The sequence below is a fragment of the Pteropus vampyrus genome, unplaced genomic scaffold (genome assembly GCF_000151845.1).
Source record: "Pteropus vampyrus isolate Shadow unplaced genomic scaffold, Pvam_2.0 Scaffold19, whole genome shotgun sequence".
NCBI lineage: Eukaryota > Metazoa > Chordata > Mammalia > Chiroptera > Pteropodidae > Pteropus > Pteropus vampyrus.
The window spans coordinates 14,125,416-14,143,792 of NW_011888800.1; positions in this window are offsets into that span (position 1 = coordinate 14,125,416).

Below are 18,377 nucleotides of genomic sequence, written 5' to 3' on the forward strand. Positions count from 1 at the left end.
AATCATCAAGCAAGTGTTGGTGAGGATGTGGAGAAAAGAGAACCTTCATACATTGTTAGTGGGAATATAAATTGATGCAGCCACTATGAAAAATAGTATGGAGGTTCCTCAAAAAATTAAAAATAGAGCTGACATATGGCCCAGCAATACCATTTCTGGGTATCTATTTGAAGAAAACAAAAACATTAATTTGAAAAGAAATATGTGCCTATTTGTTCATCGCAGCATTATTTACAATAGCCAAGATAGCAAGCAACCTAGGTGCCCAACAATAAATGAATGGATAAATAAGATGTGGTACAAAATACAATGGAATATTACTCGGCAATAAAAAAGAATGATGTTTTGCCATTTAAGACAACATGAATAGACCTAGAGGGTATTAAGCTAAGTGAAATAAATCAGACAGAAAAAGACAAATACCATATGATTTTGCTTATATGTGAAATCTAAAAAACAAAAACAAATGAACAAACAAAAGCAGAAACAGACCAATAGATACAGAGATAAAGCTCATAGTTGCTGAAGAAGAGGGGGCTGAGGGGATGGGTGAGAAAAAAAAAGAAAACTACAGACCAATATCCTTCATGAACATAGATGCAAAACTTCTTCACACAATTTTAGCAAATTGAATCCAGCAAAAATATAAGAGTAACAATACATCGATTCTAATTAGGATTCATCCAAAATATATAAGATTTAGTTAACATTTGTAAATTAATCAATGTAACTCATCACATCAACTCTACAAGGTTAGTATACAAAAGTCAACTATAGTATTTATACTAGCAACAAACAATTGGAAATTAAAATAGAAAATACCATTTACCATAACAACAAAAGCTATCAAATACTTAGAGACAAATCTGGCAAAAGATGTGCACGACAACAGTGAAAACTATTGCTGTGAAATATTAAAAGGAAAACTAAATAAAAAAGGAGATATACTATGCTTATGGATTGGAAAAGTCAATATTGTTAAGATGTCAGTTTTTATAAATTGATCTTTAGAAATAATGCAATTCCAATCAAAACAGCAGCCAGACTTTTTGTTTTGCTTTGTTTTGTTTTTTAGAAACTGAAATGATGATTACAACTTTATATGGAAATATGAAGAAGGTAGAATAACCAAAATAATTTTTTTAAGAACAAAATTGAGGACTTAAATACCTGATTTGAAAACTTAAAGTTACAGTAATTAAGTATAGTAGTAGCATATATAGACATATAGATCAATGAAACAAAATAGAGAGTCCATAATTAGATGTACAAACGTTGCCAATTGATTTCTACAAATGCACCAACGCTAAGTCAATTAAATAAGGAAAGACTAATCTTTTCAACAAACAACTGGTGCTAGAACAATTAGGTATCCGTGCCTTCCAAATAAAACTCCCCCAAAATAAAACATAATTCTTACCTCATGACATATTCTAAACTTAACTCTAAATAGATCATAGACCTAAATGGAAGAGCTAAAATTAAAAAATTTACAAGAGAAAACATAGGAGAAAATCTTAGTAACCTTTCGTTAGGTAAAGATTTCTTAAATAAAACACACACACATAAAAACAGAAAATATGAAAGAATAAAAACTGATAAATTGAACTTTATCAAAATGAAAGGCATCTGCTCTTTGAAAGGTACTGTTAGAAGAAAAATCGAGCCACAGACTGCGAGAAATTATTTGTAAAACATATATTCTAACAAAGGACTTGTATCCAGAATATATAAGGAACGCTTATAACTCAACAAAGAGAAGACAAAACCCAATTAGAAATGAAGAAAATATTTGAAATAATAATTCACCAAAGGAAAAAATAAATATAAATAGAAATATATGTAGCAAATAAGCACATGAAAAGATGTTCAATATCGTTAATCATTAGAGAAATGCAAATTAGAAACATTTGATACCCACTAGAATGGCTAAAAATGAAAAGATTGATCATATCAAGTGTTGACAATGATATGGAGGAACCAGAATCCTCATACACTGCTAGCGGAAATATAAAATCATTCAGTTGCTTTGGAAAACTGATAATGTTTTATAAAGTTACAGATATACTTAATATATGATCCAGCCATTTCATTCCTAGGCATTTACTCAAGAGATGAAACCATACGTCTATGTAAACACTTGTACATATAAAAAGATTCTATGCCCAAACATCATCACCAAGAAATTCTGATTATTTGGTCGGGAGTAGGCCCAGACATCAGCATATTTTTAAAGCTCCACAGGTGATTCTACTGTGCAGCCAGGGGTGGAGATGACTGGTATAGATAAATCAATTTCTTAATACTAGTAAACATAAAGAATTTCTAGAGGTTTCCAGTCAAGGAAGCTATGGGCCACATCTTATTCCTTCTTCCATCCTTTCTCTAAAAGTGGAAAAAATATCCCATCAGTTCTCATTTGTGGTTGTGCTTGTTGGGGTTGGGTACATGTGTTGGTATCTATCTCTGAACACAACTTCTAAGAGGTAAAATTGACATATAAGCATTGTATATGGTTAAGGTACAAATTGATGCTTTGATACATATACATTGTGAAATGAAAATCACAATCAAGCTAATTAATCATCTCCACGTAGTTACCCTTTTCTTTTTTGTGTGTGGGATGGGATGACTTAACATCTACCCTCTTGGCAAATTTCAAGTATACAACACAGTATTGTTAAAGATAGCCACTATGCCATACATTAAATCTCAAAAATCTATTCCTCTTGCATAACTAAAATTTTGTACCTTTTAACCAACATCACCCCATTTCCTCCTGCCCCCACTCCTGCTTCTATGAGTTTAACTATTTTGATTCACATAAAAGTGAGATCGGGCAGTATTTGTTTTTGTGAGTCAAAATTATTTCACTTAGCACAATGTCCTCCAGGTTCATCCATGTTTTTTGCAAATGGCAAGACTTCCTTCTTTTTTAAAGTGAAATAATATTCCATTAAATATATATACCACATTTTTTAAATCCATTCATTCATAGACAGACATTTGGGTTGCTTCTGTGTCTTGGCTATTGTGAATAGTACCGTAATAAACATGGGAGTGCATTATATCTTTGAGCTACTGATTTCAATTCTTTTGTCTATATACTCTGTGGTGGGATTGCTGGATCATATGACAGTTCTATTTTCAATGTCTTGAGGAAACTCCACACTGTTTTTCATAGGGGCTGTACTTTTTTACATTTCCATAAACAGTATACAAGGGTTCCAATTTCTCCACACCCTTGCCAACACTTGTTATTATTTAGGGTGTTTTGGTAATAGCCATCCTAACAGATGTGAGGTGATCTCATTGTGTTTTTGATTTGTATTTCTCTGATGATTAATAATGTTGAGTATCTTTGCATATACCTATTGGCCATTTGTATGTCATCTTAGAGAAATGTTGTCTGTTCAAGTACTTTTCTCATTTTAAAATTGGGTTATTATTTTTTTACTATTGAGTTATAGAAGTTTCTTATATATTTTGGAAATTAACCCCTTATCAGATATATGACTTACAAATATTCTCTCCATTCCTAGGTTGCTTTTCACCTTGTTGATTGTTTCCTTTGTTGTGCAGCAGCTTTTTCATTTGATGTGGTCCCGTTGGTTTGTTTGTTTGTTTAGCTTTTAGTTCTGCTTGTTTATTTGTTTTTGTTGCCTATGCTTTTGCTGTCCTATTTGTGAAATCATTACCAAGGCTAATGTCATGAAAGTTTTCCCCCATGTTTTCTTCTAAGAGTTTTATAGATTCTCGTCTTATGCTTCAGTCTTTAATCCATTTTTTTCTTTATTTTTTAAATTAAGTTTATTGGGATAACATTGGTTAATACAATTATATAATTTTCAGGTGCACATTATAATTTGATATCTATGTATTTTATTGTGTGTTTACCACCTAAAGTCCAGTTTCCTTCAAGTCTTTAATCTATTTTGAGTTGATTTTTGTATTTACCATTCTTTTAATGGAGATAATCAATGTTACCACCTCAGTCTCAGTAATTATCTTATCCACGGATTAAAAAGATGCTTAGAATTTCCTGGTTTGGTTTTTCTGTAGAGACTATCAGGCTTTTGTTAAATGCTTTCCTCCCCTAATATCTGTTTATGACGCATTTCTCTTTGAGCAGAACATGTGACTTGAATGCTTCCTGGTTCACAAGAGGTGGCTAGGAGCAGAGGTGAGCGTCAGCTGTGGTTTCACCACTAAATCTTCTCTTTACCTGTTCAGTGTATATTTATTACCATCTTCACAAATCTGCCTCCCCATTGGAATCTTGTAAATCATTGAAACATAATAGACATTTCCTACATGAGAGATGAATTTAGATAGTAACTTGAAGCTTTCCGTGCAGAAAAGTATTCAGTAGATGGATATATTGGGAGAAAGAATTTCATGAAGCTCAGAGTTGTGGAGTAACATGTGACAAAAATGATATACCAAAATTTAGGCTCTGGTCACCTTGTCTTAGGAAATCTCTATAAGCTTCCAGCAAGGGTACTTAAATACAAAGCCATGCAAGATTTAATAATAATGTCATAAACTGTTTATTATTATTATTATTTGAAAGCTAGCATTTACACCTGTATTAAATACATTGCATACATTATCTAATGTAATTTATTTGAAGCAATTTTATGACATAAATTATTTCTCCCATTTGCAGATGAGAAAATTTAGAGGTTGAATTATGCCTATGCAATCTCTTAGCAAGAAATGGAGCAGGAATTTAAACCTAATCAGATAGGATTCTGAATAGGATGCACCAGGAATCTGCCAGTTGGATTCTCATTTATATCATTGTAGGTGTTCAATAAATATTTTCTAAGTTAACAAAATTTACCAACAATTAGAAAACCTGTGTTGTGATTTTTTATATTTTGAGGTTTAACTAAATTACTTCTAAAGTGTTTTCTAAAGCTTAAAAAAATCTTATCTTTTGAGGAATAGCTGGATCTAATTTTTCAAATGAAATCAGTCCACTGGATTTTGATTTGTCTAGAAAATCTGAGAGTCTCCTCACTGACTGGTAACAAGAAGGAGGAAATTTAAGTTGCAGATTCAGTATTTAGATCATTCTTTTTGGCCATAAGAATTATAAACTCCAGAAATATTTTTTAAAGTTTTGCCAAACAATCCAATCAAAAAATGAACAGCAGACCTGTACAGACACTTCTCCCTAGAGGACATACAAACGGCCAACAAATTTATGAAAAGATGCTCACCATCGCTAGCTATTAGGGAAATGCAAATCAAAACCACAGTGAGATACCATCTCACACCTGTTAGAATGGCTATAATCAACAGGACAAGTAATAACAAATGTTGGAGAGGATGTGGAGAAAAAGGAACCCTCACACACTGCTGGTGGGACTGCAAATTAGTACAGCCTCTATGGAAAGCGGTACGGAGGTTCCTCAAAAAACTAAGAATTGATCTACCATATGAGCCAGCAATCTCTCTACTGGATATTTACCCCCAAAGACTTGAAAACTCATATCTGAAAAGATATTTGCACACCGATGTTCATAGCAGCATTACTCACAGTGGCCAGGACTTGGAAGCAAACAAAGTGTCCTACGATAGATGATTGGCTAAAGAAGCTGTGGTACATATATACAATAGAATATTACTCAGCTTTAAGAAGAGATGAAATACTGCCATTTGCAACAACATGAGTGGACCTTGAAATAACCCTACTAAGCAAAATAATCCAAACAGAAAAGGTTGAAAATCACATAATATCGCATATGTGGGATATAAACCTAAAAGCAACAAATGAACAAGACAAACAGAGACTCACAGACATGGACAATGGATTAGTGGTTACCAGAAAGGAGGGGGGTGAGGGGAAGGAGAAAATAAAAAAATAAAAATTTAAAAAAATTATGTATATATAGCATGAAAAAAATAATAAATAAATAAACTGGCATTTAAAACTAAATAAATAAATAAAGTTTTGCAACTTTCCTAAGAGTTTAAACTTACCAGGTGATAATAGCTTGGATTCTTTTTTTCCTTCTAGGACATACTTCCATACTAAAAATAAATAAGGATAACCTGAAACATACATACGATAACCTTAAAGATAGATTGTACATGTATTCTCTCGTATGAATGACTTATTTTCTAATAAAATCTCTAAAGGAGATAACCTATTGTAAGCTATAGTTATATTGTTCTTGTTGTTGACGCATAACAAGAGGTGCTATTGTCTGTATAAATCAGGGTGATTGCGAGGAGCAGTGGTTGATTTTAGATGTTGCTGGAAAAGGCAAAGCCTACCCCATTGCCAAGTTTCCCAGGCGTAGCATATTGACGCACATGTTACTAAAATCCCCCTCTGGCTCCAGATGAATTAATTAATTAACATGGTTTTTTTGCTTAAGCAATACTTGAGTATTATCTATTGGCATGTTGAGACTACTCCGGGCTTTTATAACCAAGGTGGCTTATTTAAAGAAGCCTCCAGATGAATAAACTATCACCCACAGCAAGTAAAAGCAATCAGATGCCTTTTTTGTACACAAGGATACTTTCAAGCTTCTAAGGTACCATTTATTATACAACAGAGTATTTTCCATGTGATCTTTCTGGCTGTTTTGCTATGATTCTATGAACTATTAACTGCTGCAGGGGAGAAGGGAACAGACTCAGGAGTTTTGACTAACACACTTCAGCAAAACTGTATTGAACCCCTATTATGTGCAAGATGAATAAGGGATATTTTTGGTCATAAATCAGCATCTGTACTCCCCCAGATCAATGATAATACCAATTCACACAAAGAAATTCACATCTAAGTCAATATTTTATCAATTGTCTGATTTGGCAAGAATGTTACATTCATAACAATGTGTAGGCTGACCTCCATGAGTTCTTAGCTGAAAATACAAAGTATGTAATTATGTTTTCTTATTAACAAGCCTTGACTATTAAACTGTCCCCACCCTTTCCTTGTTTTTTATTAACCTACACCTGGCATTCTGTGTCAGGTGTACATACCAGAGATGGCAGTGATAGGGCCACATGGCATCGCTAGCCTAGTCTAAGCATTAGTGTGTGACCCAGTCAGCAAGTGCAGCCAGTCATTTCCAGCCACTGGGAACAACTGAGATGAGAATATCAGTTTAAATGAAAGTGTATTTAAGGTGGTGACCCACTGTCACGAGACACAGACTTAAGGCCGTGAGTTAAAAATTCAAAAGGAAAGAGTGGAACACAGGAAATGAGAAAAAGTATTTTACAATTTATGAAGTTCAAAGAGCACTATATATCTTTAAAATAACTTTGTCTTGACGTATAATATACAGACAGGAAAGTGTACATAAATGTAAGTATGTACCTTGATCCCACACATCTGTGTATCCACTGCCCAATCAAGAAACTGAGCAGAATTAGCTCCTCAGAATTCCTCTTGTGTTTCCTTCCAGCTAGTATTGGCTCCCAAATGTAACTACTTTCTGACTTCTTTTTTACCCCAGTGTTATTGAGATATAATTAACATATAACATTGTGAACATTTAAGGTGTACGATGTGATGACTTACTATACATGTATATTGTGAAATAATTACCACAATAAAATTAATTAATACATACATTACCTCACATAGTTACACTCCAAAGAGCTGGTTGTTAAACATTTATGAGCACACGGCTGACTGCAGAGGCTGACTACAGAGTGAACAAATGAAAACCCTTGCCTTTGTGGAGTTCACATTTTAATTGGGGAGACAGACAAAATAAGTAAATGATGTTAGAAGTATATAAGAAGGCGATAAATACTAAAGAAAAGAAGTTGGGGAAAGAGATGAGGAATATGGGTGGTAGTAGGAATTGCAATTCTAAATAAAGTGGTCAGAAGAGGCCTCACTGAGAACGTAATATTTGAGCATTAATTTGAAGCAAAGGCGGGGAGCAAGCCATGCACATACATACGAAAAGAGTGGTCTAGGCAGAGAGAACAGCGAGTGCAAAGGCCCTGAGACAGGAACGCTGCAAGGGGGCCACTAGAGCTGGAGCTAAGTGAGGAAGGGGTAGAGTAGTAGGACCTGAAGTCTTAGAGGTAATGGGTGAAGTGGGGGAGTGGTGAATGGCCAGATTATGAAGGGCTTAGAAGGCCACTGTGAAGACTTGAGAGAATTTAATGGGGCGATTGCTTTTCTTCTTCTTCTTTACAGATTTTAAATATAAGTTATCAAATATTAACTTGTCGGATCCCCTGCTGAATTCAAAGATGACTTCTGTAATTGCTTTCTTTGGGCTGGTTTAACTGCTACACTTACATTTTTAGCCACTAGCCACAGGTGGCTATTTAAATTTAATTTAAACTTAAATTATAAATAGAAATTTGTAAATTTAAATGAAATTAATTTAAATTAATTAAAATGAAATAAAATTAAGAATTCACTTTCTCAGTTGCAATGGCCACATTTCAAGTGTTTAACAGCCCTATGTGACTAATAGCTACTCTGTTGGACAGCACAGATATAGTACAGGCTCGTCATTGCAGAAGGTTTTATTGAATAGGGATATTCTAGGCAGCAAAACTTGCTGGGGTTAACTATAGGCTGGGCCCTGATTCTTAGCCTTTTTCTGGATGGTGCATTTGCCCTAGCAGACCTTTTGGCCAGGACACCTTGGTACAGGCATCCTGGAGCCATTTGATTTCTGCTCAGATTGTACGTTTCTATTTCAGGACCTTACTTCTGAAAGTAGCTTTACGTGAAACCTGTAATCTTCTCCAAAGACATCCTCTAGTTCATTTATATATTCATAAAAAAGTGAGTGGTCACTGGCTATTACCTAGCTTGTATAACCTGTTGTTGTGAAAAGAAAGGATGGGGTTGATGCAAATTACTGGTCAAAATGGCCCAAATTACAGCCTAGAGACTTCAATTTATTCATTTATTTATTTTGTGGTTGTTTTCAATACTAAGGATTCACATTAAACAGTGATTAAATCTGAGATATAAATTGCTCTGTGTCAAGAAATGCAAAAAAAAAAAAAAAAAACCCTTAGTCTTTTCTGTAAAAAGGATGGTTTGTAGGGTTAATTCAGGTTTTGTTTTTTTTTTTTTTTTTACCCCATGTTTCCCCAGTGCTCCCACTCTGAGTGTGATGTGGGACTATCAAAACTTGATCTCATCAGGGACTTTTCTCTAACTGGTTCTGAATGGTGAAGGGAAAGCATTCTCTGAACTTCATAAAAATGGCCGTTATCCTGTAAGCTTCTAAGCTGGCCTTACTTGGAGCAGGGTGATTCATGAGCACGTGAGAGCTCATTCTTTATACTTTGCTAGAGATGAGATCTTTATGGGGAAAATGTGTCCCCTGGGCCTAGGTGAGCATCGATCCTTCAGGCTGAGGAGGCTGAGGAGGCTGAGGAGGCTTGGCTGGCACCTGTGGTTCCTTGTGGCTATTTCTCTGGGTCGAGGCTGGGTCTTAAGGTCAGAATCATCCTCAGACCTCTACAGTTTCCCTTATGCAGTGTTCTTTTCCCTCTTCACTCAGCCAAATACAGTCTAGAATTCTAGACTGGCTTTTTTTCTCCCTCAAAACTTGCCCTCTGGGAAAAATTTGAAAAGTTTATTCATGTTAAAATATAAATTACTTCTCCCAGGAGTAATTTTATGGAAACTGAGCCAATCTCCTTGCTGGTTTAAGACAAATAAAGCTCTAATTGTGGAATTTCAGATATCAACTAAGCATTTTTCTAGTATTTCTGAAATAACATGATATTCAGTGAGGGGAACTAATATCCAATTTTCCTGGAACAGTCCAGGTTTATACCTATTATACTTGCATATTTATTAACAGTATTCCCTTTCACTTTCAAAATATGTGGATGATAAATTAGTCACCTTGTTTATAGCCCTCTTACTGCCTAAAGCCTGGAGAATAGGTGCAAGGCAGAATTTTCTCAAAATTCTTTCTAGAGTTGGCTTCCCCTAATAATCCCTACGCCTTTCCCTCCTTTCTCAAATTTCGTTCTCAAATTGAAGAGCACCAGGAGACAAATGACGGTGCGTGGAGTATTATTTTTTTCAGCATTTGGTTAAATAATGTAATAAATCTTGGCCCTTGAATAAAATCCCAAAGGAATGCATCTTTCACAGGCATTATCAATTGAGTATTCCTGATTTCAAATATTTCCCTTTCTATGTGTCTAGGAAAACTCACTTCCTCTGCTAAGTCCTTTTATTGAATTATTTCCTTATGTTGGCATTTCGATTGGATTGATTTCCTCTTCTTATTTCTAGAACTGCAGTGACTGTTCACAGGTTTTTGTCCAGAAGGCATGCAATTAGAATGTGTTATGATCTTGCTTTGGGCCCTACATCTTATCTGAAATTAGAGCCTAGAGTATCCAGCATTTGCAAAGTTCATTCCCAGCTAGGCTAGCCTCAAGGCAAAGTGGAACACCAGGCATTCGTGTAGCAGCCTTTACACCTGCATGCATATAAATGGCATTTTAAGAAGAAGAAAGCATAAAGCCATCAAGTCATAATGTTACTTTAGAGCCTGACTAGAGCTATAAAAAGCACAACATGCAGGCACATTTTTGGCTGTTCTAAGTTCTTTATTGGTTATTATGAAAGTATATGTATATTAATTTGGCTTTTTATATCGAGGAGATATTTTAACAGTTCTCTTCGCTTGTGTAGCTGTTTTCCCTAAATATATTGGTTATATATCTTACACTTACCTTTATAAATAGCCAAGCCAAAAAGAATTTGTCTTGACATTTTAGTTAGCAGTTTTGACTATGGAATTTACAAATTTAAACGTGACTTAAGAATTTTTATAATTTTGCCCCTGTAACCCTTTGATTCCAGTTGGTTAGAAATTAACCTATTTAATGTCCTTGGGAGCAAAGGGTTAAATCCTAGCATTAAGGTTAATTTAAAACAACAGTTGGCCTCCTGCGCAAACATTCTCTTTCACTTAAGGACACACTCCATTTTTTTTTCCATTCCATTTCATGCCAGTTTACAATTCAGTGAGCTAGTTTGCCATTTATAGTGTCTTCACCTTAAATGTTATCCCTGAAATATGAGGAGTTATTTCTAAAACAAAAATAAGGATATCTATCTTCACACCAAAAAAAAAAAATCCACATTGACCAAGAAAATTACCTATAGTAGTAATAGCAATGACAATATGAAAACCGTTAGTGCAAACGATAAAATATTAACGGTCTAACTCCATTAACTGAAGAACTTAATTAGACAAACAGTGACTGAGTAGAAATAAAAATGAACATGTATAACTTCCTGTCTAAAAGAAAGGAAGGATGCATTCTAACTAGCCAGAATGATGACATCCAACTTTAATTAAAATATCCCAAACTTATGGTTGTAGTGAGAGACATGCTGGGTTATGGGCTAGGAATGTATGTTATTCAGGGGACTTGACTTTGGTGGATCTTGAGGCGTGGGCTCTGACTCAGCTTAGTAGGCCTTGAGACTTTTGTCAGGGCAGCTACAAGAAATTACAAGAAAACTAATGAACAAATAAGAATCTTCATGTTTTCATTTTTAACTTTTAAAAATTTTTATCTATATTTTATATATAGATAAATATGTCTGTATATGTGCTTGCCTGCATGTGTTAATTTATTTCTTTGGATATTAGGTGCAGAAAGTTGAGTTAATGACATTCTTTAGTTACTGGCACGTTATCCCTTCCTCCATCCATCCCTTTTGCTCATCATATTCTACTCCTATTCCCTATCCCCATAGATAATTTAACATACTTAATATATATCTTTCTATTTGAATGTGTTATGCAAACTGTATTAAATAGGCTTGCATTTTTAGTTTACATAAATAGTATTGCATTCTATATCTGTCACTAAACATTGTTTTGAAGATCTATTCTCATTCTTATGTGTACATCTAATCCACTGCATCCAACCTATTCAGTCTCTCAGTGGTAGTTACCTAGTTTACCTCCAACTTTCCAGCGCCATAAATAATGCTCCAGTGAATACCCTCTTACATGTTCCATGAGAGACCAGTCTAATCAAAATAAACTGATATCTCATTGTTTTTCTGAAATTTTGTTTAAACATTTTCTCCCAAAAGGGGACTCCATTTTTCCAATATCTCCTCAATAATCTGTTCCTTTTACAGTGATTTCCAGTTCCACTCTTGTTGCATAATAAGTTTCCATTTGGACATGGGTATGTCTCTGAGCTCTTCTCTCTGTCCAAGTGTTTCCAAAGGAACAATGCACTCCGAGAGAAACAATAACTGTGTAGACTCACCAGGAGAGCACCCCTCACCCCTGTGGTATCTGATTACTTAGCAGATCAAACGAAGAATTGGAACATTTCCTGGTGAGCATAGAATCAAAATATATCATTGTAAGGGATATTTTTATGTATACATTTAATGCAGCTGAACATTATCTGCTCAAAGAAGAATAATTTTCTGCTGAGCAGAATCTTTGTAACTACCCAGTGCTCATTTAGCTCTTCACTCTAGGATCCAAACAGATCCATTTCCTTTTTGATATTTCATTCATTCTTCAGGCTGGCATGGTATAAGTCATCAGAGTTGACCACACTTAGAACAATCATATTCTAGGCTTACCTTCTGAGATGACTCCAGGTGACCTCAATTTAATTCAACAGATGGGAGGTAGTATATAGTTTTGAACACAGATGAGTATAAATCCTGGCTATACTAGTTCTTGGCTATGGCAGAGACTGTTTAATGCCTACCCATTGGATTTTTTACCCTCCACTTTCCCCACTTCCATTCCCACCCATGTCTTCCTTGCTAGATTTTGTGCCCAGTCTCACAGAATGAATTATGTTTCTAGTCACCTGTAGATATGACACTTGGAACAGTGATGGCTGTCTTGTGACCATGAGGAAATAACCTAAGATCAAAAAGTCAGCCATTTTATGATGGCACATCAGAAAAATGGAGAGTCTGAGTCCTGAAGGATTCTGTAGAGAGGCTGAATCAATCCTGTAACTGCCTACTTCCAAACCTCTCATTAAGTAAACAGTAAGTGTTCTTGTGGTTAAACACTTGCTACTTAAAGTATGGCTTGCAGACCAGTATGGTATCACTTAGCTTCTTATTAAAAATGCAAAATCTCACCCTCCAACCCCCAAACTGCTAAATTAGAATCTGCAGTTTTAACAGATCCTGGGTGATTCTTACCCACATTAAAATTTGAGAACACTCTTATAAGCCACCCCTCATAAGTTTTTATTTCTTGCAGCTGAATTCATCCTAATTGACAAGCTGTGGCATTGGACAAGTTACCTAAAGCATCTAAACCTCAGTTTTCTTATCTGTAAAATAGGAGGAATAATAATAGTACCTACCTTGTAGAATGCTGCAGTGAGTAAACAAGGACATAAAATGTGCAGCACAAAGTTTGACACATTAACACTCAATGTTAGCTATCTTTACTGGATTCTGCAAACATCCTTAGTGTAGATAGTAAAGTTTGAGTGCAAATGCAATACTCTACCTTTCCAGGATGGAAATTGGGTGTTTCCAGGACATCTGTGGGTGAGGCTTTTATTGTCATTGTTGCTGCCAGGAATATAGGACAGACTACTTCTAGCAGCTGCTTTTCTGAGAATTGACAATTGACAATTTGTACCTATAAGCAACAGGTGTGATTTTTTTTTTAACTTCCTTAAGCTCAGTGATAGAAGTCATTGTTTAGAAATGACTAGGTCTATTTAGCTGGACAGTAAAGATATAGGCAAGGTGTGAAGTGGGTAGGCAAGAGTCAAGACTCCGAACAGGCAGAAAGCTGACTCACCATGCTTACCATGGTTAAGTAACGTGGAATGAATTTTGCAGCAGGGTGTATCACCCTGGTGCAGGATCTGGCAAAAGCAAAGCAAGTTCTCATTCCTAGGATCCCCTGGGATATTAAGCTAAAAACTTCAAAAGCAGGAATAAGCTTTACAAACAATACTGACGTTTTGGCTCACAAAGTAGTGCCCTTGACCAGAACAGGGCATCTCATAGGCATAAGGAACTGCAACTCCTTTGTTCTCCTGTGGGCAGCAGTGGCCAAATCCCAGGTTAGATCTGTGTCAGGAAGGAAGGGGTGGACAGTGCAGGAGCCAGTGGTCAGCACTAATAAGAGGAGCAGCTTCTTCCAAGCCCTTATAGATTGGGGGTGATGACTGGGGTCTACCAAGCTGCTTAAGTGGTTTTTGTTCTAGCTCTGGATGGGTGAATACAAGGCTTTGAATGCAATTAACAATCCCAAATCCCAATGGCTAAACACAATAATTACTTCTTGTTAGTATTATAATCCAATGTGATTGGTTGGGGTGAGGTAAGTGGAGGTTTACTCCACACAGTCATTCAGGAACTCAAGCTCCATGCATTTTCTGTCTGGTGGCTCCAACATCTTCTTGGGCCTTGGAATCTTCCACTGGTTCCTCTGCATCCAGTCACAGGAATAGAGGGTGAGGGAGGACCTCAAGGCAAGTATTTTACAGGCTAGGCTTAAAGGTAGGTATACCATTTCTGCTTATTTCCTGTTGGTGAGAACTAGTCATAAAGCCCTTCCTAGTTGCAAGGGGACTGATAAATATTTTCTTAAAGTACGCTAAGGAAGAGAACATAAATATTCATGAATAGGTAGCCAGTCTGCCATGAAGGGAGAAAGCAAAAGTGGCGGCAGGAATGAGATGGGATTTATAGGAAGTAGGTTAAATCAATTTATTCTTCAATTTATTCAAAATATTTATTGCTCTATTCATCTGAGTCAATAAGAAGTTTACTGAGGATTGACTGTGCTGGGCACATCAAGATGAATTTATTTAATAAATATTAGTGGAGCACTTTCTATTGCCAAACAGTGTTCTAGGATGCTGGAGCTCGAACTGTGAACAAAACCAGACACTGCCGCTGACTTCTAGTTACTCACTGATGACTGGGGGGTATAGACACGGGTGCAAAAACTATGATAAAACATAGAAAGTGTTATAATACAGGTGCTATGGGAACCCAGAGAAAAACGCATCTGAATTTAGCTGAGGTGGTGGCAACTTGGGAATAATAATACAGCTAGTAGTTTTTTCTACTTGCCAAACACTACGCTAAGCTGTTTATGTACCCTATGTTATTTAATCTCACAACTTCCCAATGCAATTATTTTCCTCACTTTATAGGTGAGGTAACTAGAGCAGAGAAAGGTTAAATAACTTTTCCAAAGTTGCTTAGCTTGTAAGAGATGGACACCACGTTTGAATCTGAGCCTAGAAAGTTATGAAACCCACACTCTTTCCTCTATATACTATGTGCCTTTCAATAGGCAGAAGAAGATACTGGGACTGGATCTTGAAAGAGTAAGAGCGGTTGGATTCATGGATAAGGTGCAAGGACCTCTTAGGTACTGTGAACCGTGTGTGCAAAAGTAAGAGGAGTGAAAGAACAGGTAGCATTTAGGAAACTGTTCACTAATTAAGACAAACTAAACAAAGTTCTTGTGACAAACAAACCCCAAACCTCAGTGGCTTAGCACGACAAAAATTCATTTCTCACTTACATACTGCTCCAGGAAGATAGGCAGTGGGTCTTGCTCCACATTGTCAGTCAGGGACCCACAAAACCACTTGAGACAGAGAGGAAAAAGAAAAAAATCTGAAGAATCAATTTTCTGCCTCAGCCTGGAAGTGACCCATATCAGTTTCCCTCACAACCCACTGACCAGAACTAGTCATATGGCCCCAGCTAACTACAATAAGCTCAGCAGAGCATGGGAGAAAATGAAGTATAATGCGAATATTACTGTCTGCTGCATCTTGCATTTACTTTCTTAAAACTTTTTTTTCTTTTTTTTTTTTAAATAATGAAGGAAGAATGCATCAAAGTAAAAAAAAAAATAATCCTGATTCCTGACCTAGACTTTGGTGACTAGTCTGATTTTAACTTGCCTCAGGTAAATTCTCATTGAAGGATTTCTGGAGGGTTAGATAAGTTCTAGGCCAAACAAGCGTTTTGAATCTTTCTCAGCTGGTGGAGAAGATCAAATTTTCAGATTAAAGCTTTCTTAGGTCCAGAACTGAGCCACTATGCTCCATGGAACACAGATTAACCTGGACTGAGATAAACCTCTTGGCACTTGGACCAGATAAAAAATATATTAAATTATAACTTCAGGGTATTTTATGTAATTTCATTGAAAGTTTTTTTTTTCATAATATGACTGCGTAATATATCAGTTTTAAAATAAAATAGAAATGATTTTTGATTTTCATGTGTTTATAAATCTCTCAAAAGGCTATCTGCTTAATGGCAAACACAGAAACATTGCAAGCAATTCTAAAATTATAGTTCCTTAAAAATATGGTACATTAGTATATTTTAATAAAATATTCCATATTCCAAAACTGTGTATAACTTTTTGTGTTAGAAGAGTGAAGGGGTTGGCAAGAGGTTGGGGAGATTAATAAATGGATTATTTGTATTAAAATCTCTTCTTACAAGTCTTGTGATTAATCCCTCAGGAGTTTTTAAAGCGGTGTGCTTTCTTTATTCCAAATTTCTAACAAAATTTTATCCTTAATCTTATTTTAACAACAACAAACCAACAAAATAATTTCTAGGTATTTACAATTGGTCAGTGCTATTATAGCAAATGTCTGAAAAGTTAAAAAACCTGCTCAAGCCGTCAAGCTGGAATTTGAATCCAGGCTGTCTGGTTTCAGAGCCCATAGCTTTATCCAGGTTTACTTGTTCCATAGACAAGATGAAAACAAGCAGCAGGATAATTGATAAGAGGGTGAATGAGCAGTATTCTTTATTCCATGGTGTATATTTAAATCTGGGCCATCAGGTAAAAAAAAAATTTTTAATTTTCCCTGTCTGTTCATGCGAGAAATGTTCTTGCTGCATACCCTTGGGATTTCTTTCTTAATTCTCTGAACCACTGCAAGGTTGGGTGGACACATCAACAAGCCATAAAATGAAAGTAGCCATGACAGGCCTTTCTGTGTCCTGGAAAAAAGTGTCAGAGAGGTGGCTCTCTCTGTACTTACAGTTTATGTTGCCACCAACCAGAGAGGAAAAAAAAAATATACTGGGAATACACTGTGCTCATCATTTAAAGACAAAACTATTTTAATTTATTTTTAATAACATAATTATCTGATGAGACCAAATTTTAAAACGGGAAATTTAATTAAGTAGTGGTGAATAGAATTTTTAATAGACTATTTTTTTAGGTTCACAGCAAAATTGAGTAGAAAGTACAGATTTCCCATATACACCCTGCCATCCCACATGCTCAGCCTCCCCCATTATCAACAACCAGTGCTAGAGAGGTACATTTGTTACAATTGATGAAACTCCATTTGACACATCATTATCACCCTCAAAATAGAATTTTTTTCACCTGAAAGATCAAATTGTCTTATTCCAAATGACCCAACAATACGACTGATGAATTGGTTGTGAACATTCAGACTAAGCATTATCAAATGTAACCTTTTGGAAGTTGGAAATCCACAGTACCAGTAAAATATTGGGAGACTTTCAGAAGATTTTGATAGTGTTTTTTAAATGGAAGTAGCTTTATAATTTTCATGGTTTTTTTCCCTCGCTAATTCTCATTGAAAATTAAAAATCCATTGTGGCAGGAAAGGATGGATTTGCAGGATACCCAGAAAACAAGGACTATGTGCAGACGGACTCTAACCCTGAGCCATACTCATTCTCATTGTCATAAGGTAATTAGACTGAGATTTTTCTCCTCCAACACAAATAGGAAAAATAGAAATCTGAAATTCTGTTTGGCACCAGCAGAATGTGTGTTCTAAACAATAACATGAATAGTTAATATCTACTGAGTAAACAGCATTTATACCATTTGCCAGCAGACATTGTGACAGTTCTTTGCATACGTTATTTCATTTAATCCTCACATGCATCTTATGAGCTAAGTATTATTATTATTTCTATTTTACAAATGGGTAAATAAGGTCATACCAGACTGGTAAAATGTAGTGCTGGAATTTAATCTCAAGTATAAGGTAAATGGTTTAATAATCCCCAAATCACAGTGATGTAACACAATAAAATTTGTTTCTTGCTGGGGCAAAGTAAAATGTGGATGGTCCCTATCAGATGGCTCTCTTGAGCAGCTCACGTCTAAGCACTGACTCATGTACATAGGCCCCTTCCATTCTATGGCTTGAGCATGTTGTAGCTTCAAGATCTCCCCATCATCAACCAGCCTGGAATGATGGAAAGAGAACATGAAGGACTGACTAGGATGTTTCATGGCTAGATCTAAAAGTAGAGACACTCCTTATGCCCACATTCTGTTTGCTAGAACTCAGTCACATGGTTCCACCTAGATGCAAGGGAACCTAGG